This window comes from Carlito syrichta, unplaced genomic scaffold (genome assembly GCF_000164805.1).
Source record: "Carlito syrichta isolate Samal-C Ts95f unplaced genomic scaffold, Tarsius_syrichta-2.0.1 Scaffold311420, whole genome shotgun sequence".
In the NCBI taxonomy this organism is placed as follows: Eukaryota; Metazoa; Chordata; class Mammalia; order Primates; family Tarsiidae; genus Carlito; species Carlito syrichta.
The window spans coordinates 1-3869 of NW_007255516.1; positions in this window are offsets into that span (position 1 = coordinate 1).

Below are 3869 nucleotides of genomic sequence, written 5' to 3' on the forward strand. Positions count from 1 at the left end.
CCCCTTCACCTGTAAGCTCTACCACCCACTTCCTTCCCTGAGATGCCCATTTAGGGCAATAATTTGCTGCATCCAGGAAACTCATCTCACCACAAGGGATGCACACAGACTCAAAGTCAGAGGATAAAAATTGAGTTTTCAGGTGAATGGATCACAAAAAGAAGGCAGGAGTCATGATCTTAATATCAGGCAAAACCTTTAAGCTATCAAAAATTTAAAAAGATACAGGACGCTACCTAATGATAAAAGGTTCAATCCATTAACAAGAATTATTCGTCCTAAACATATATGCACCCAACACAGGAGCGCCAGCATTTATAAAGCAACTACTAAGTAAACTAAAAAATATATTGACTCTAACTCTATTATAGCTGGGGGCTAAAATACCCCACCAACAACCCTAGGATAGATCACTGAGGCAAAAAAAAAAAAAATCAACAAAGGGATGCAGGACCTCAACTTGAAGCTTGACCAAATGGACTTAATAGATACTTACAGAATTCTCCAACCAACAAACCACAGAATATACATTCTACTCATCACCACATGGAACATAATCCCAAAATCAATCACACCCTTGACCATAAAGCAAGCATAAATAAATTTCTTAATATTGAAATACTGCCATGCACCTCCTTAGACCACAGTGGAATTAAAATAAATATCAACACCAACAAAATTCCCCCAAAATCCACAAAGACATGGACACTAAACAGCATAATGCTGAACGACTCCTGGCTCAACACAGAAATCAAAACAGAAATTAAAAGATTACTGGAAACAAATGAAAATGAAGAAATATCTCACCAAAACCTCTGGGATGCCACGGAAATAGTACTAAGAAGGAAATTTGTATCTCTACAAACACACATCAAGAAAATGGAAAGATCACAAGTTAATAGCCTAACAAATCACCTAAAGGGGCTGGAAAGACAAGATCCCCAAAATCCCTACTTTAGCAGAAAAGTCTAGATCACCAAAGTAAAATCCCAATACAGGAGATGGAAGACAAAAATATCATAGGAAAAAAGTCAACAAAACAAAAAGCTGGTTCTTTGAAAGAATAAACAAGATTGAAGGACCCCTAGCCAGAATGACCAAGAAAAAGCCCAAGTAAACATAAATACAAAAGATCAAATCACAGCTGACCCCAAAGAAATAAAAAAGATTATCAGAGATTACTATGCACACCTGTATGCACACCTGTTGAAAGTATTCCATGCAATTGAGAAAGACGAAATTCTCCCAAAATTATTTTACAAAGCTAACATCACACTGATATCCAAACCGGGTAAAGATCCAACAAAAAAAAAACCCAGAAGTGCAGACCAATATCCCTTATGAACATAGATGCAAAAATCTTCAGCAAGAGTCCAGCAACTCCAATCCAACAACACATCTAAAAAATCATCCACCATGACCAAGTAGGCTTCAACCCCAGGATGCAGGGCTGATTCAACATCTGCAAGACGAAAACGTAGTTAAATACATCGATAGATATAAAACCAAGAACCACATGATTATATCATTCGATGTAGAAAAAAGCTTTTGATAAAATCCAGCATCCCTTGATAAAAACCTTCAAACACCTAGGCATAGAAGGAACATACCTCAAAATAGTAGGTACTATCTACAATAAATGCTCAGTCAACATATTACTAAGTGGATGGAAACTGGAAACATTTCCCCTGGAAATCAGAACAAGACAAGGATACCCACTCTCACCCCTCTTGTTCAACATTGTTTTGGAAGTCCTAGCAAGAGCAAATAGAGAAGAGAAGGATATCGAGTATCCAAATAGAAAAAGAGGAAGTTAAGTTATCCCTCTTTACTGATGATATGATACTATACCTTGAAAATCCAAGAGAATCTGTCAAAAACATGCTTTCACTGACAAATGACTTTGGCAAAGACTTGGGGTACAAAATAAATGTGCACAAGACAGTCACATTCTTATATACCAAAAACAAGCAGGAAGATAACCAAATAAAAAGCACAATCCCATTCACAGTAGCCACAAAAGCAAATGAAATACCTTGGCATCTTCCTTACCAGAGAAGTGAAAGACCTTTACAATGAAAACTACGAAACACTGCTCAAAGAAATCCGAGAAGACACAAACAAATGGAAAAATATCCCATACTCATAGATAGGAAGAATCAACATTATTAGGACATCCATCCTACCAAAGGCAATCTACAGATTCAATGCAATACTCATTAAATTACCAACTTCATTCTTCTCAGACCTGGAAATGACAACACAGAAATTCATATGGAAGCATAAAGGACCACAAATAGACAAAACAATCCTCAGCAAAAGAAACAAAGTGAGAAGTATCACGCTTCCAGACTTTAAACTTTACTGTATGACTACAGTGATCAAAACAGCCTGGTATTGGTACAAGAACAAGCATATGAACCAATGGAAAAGGACAGAGAGTCCAGAAGCAAAACCTTAATTTCTCAACCAACTAACCTTGGCAAAGCCTCCAACAGCCACCACTGGGGAGAGGAGAACCTATCCAGTAAATGGTGCTGGAAATCTGGCTGACCACATGCAAAAGATTGAAACAGGACCCCTACCTATCACCATCCACAAAAATCAACTCTGAATGGATTAAAAACCTAAATGTAAAACCTCAAACTATAATAACCTTAGAAAATATAGGAGATGTCTTCATGGAAATTGGAACTGGCAACCAATTCCTGATCAAAACCCCAAGTGCCCATTCCATAAGAGATGAGATAGGCAAGCGGGACCTCATCAAACTGAAAAGCTTCTGCAAAGCAAAAGAAACCATCAAGAGAGTGGGAAGACAGCCCACAGAATGGGAAAAAGTATTTGCCAACTGTATATTTGACAAAGGCCTATAATTCAGGATCTACAAGGAACTCAAACATGCCAAAAGGAAAAAAACAGCCCCAAAGTGGGCAAAAGACACCAATAGGCACTTCTCAAAAGAAGATACATAGGCAGCCAACAGACACACTAAAAAGTGCTCAGCCTCACTCATCATCAGAGAAATGCAAATCAAAACTCATCATCAGAGAAATGCAAATCAAAACCACACTGAGAGCCAGGCTCGGTGGCTCAGCCTGTAATCCCACGCCTTTGGGAGGCTGAGGTGAGTGGATTGCCTGAACCCACGGGTTCAAGACCCACCTGGGCAAGTTGGCGAGACCTCATCTCTACAATAAATCAAAAAATTAGCTGGGCGTGGTAGCGCACACCTGTAGTTCCAGCTGCTCGGAAGGCTGAGGTGGAAGGATCGCCGGAGCCCAGCAGGTCGAGGCTGCGGTGGCCGGGAGCGGCCATTGCACTCCAGTCTGGGCGAGGAGTGAGACTCCAACTCAAAAAAAAAAAAAACACACACTGAGATACCACCTAACCCCAGTAAGAATGGCCATCATTAATAAAACAAACAACAGATGTTGGCGAGGATGCAGAGAAAAAGAAATGCTTCCACACTGCAGGTGGGAATTCAAACTAGTGCAACCTCTTTGAAAAACAGTGTGGTGATTTCTAAAAGAACTAGACTTTGACCTTCCATATGACCCAGCAATCCCCCTATTGGGAATATACTCGGAAGAATTTAAATCACTTTACAAAAAACATACCTGCATACGCATGCTTACGACAGCATTATTCACAATAGCAAAAACATGGAACCAGCCACACTGCCCATCAAAACTGGACTGGATAAAAAAAATGTGGTACATATACACAAAGGAATATTACGCAGCCATAAAGAAGGAAAAACATATGGACTTCACAGCAGCTTAGATTGATTTAGCGTCAGTAATCCTCAGTGATCTATCACAGAAGCAAAGAATAGAGTTCCACATGTTCTTACTCATAAGTGAACG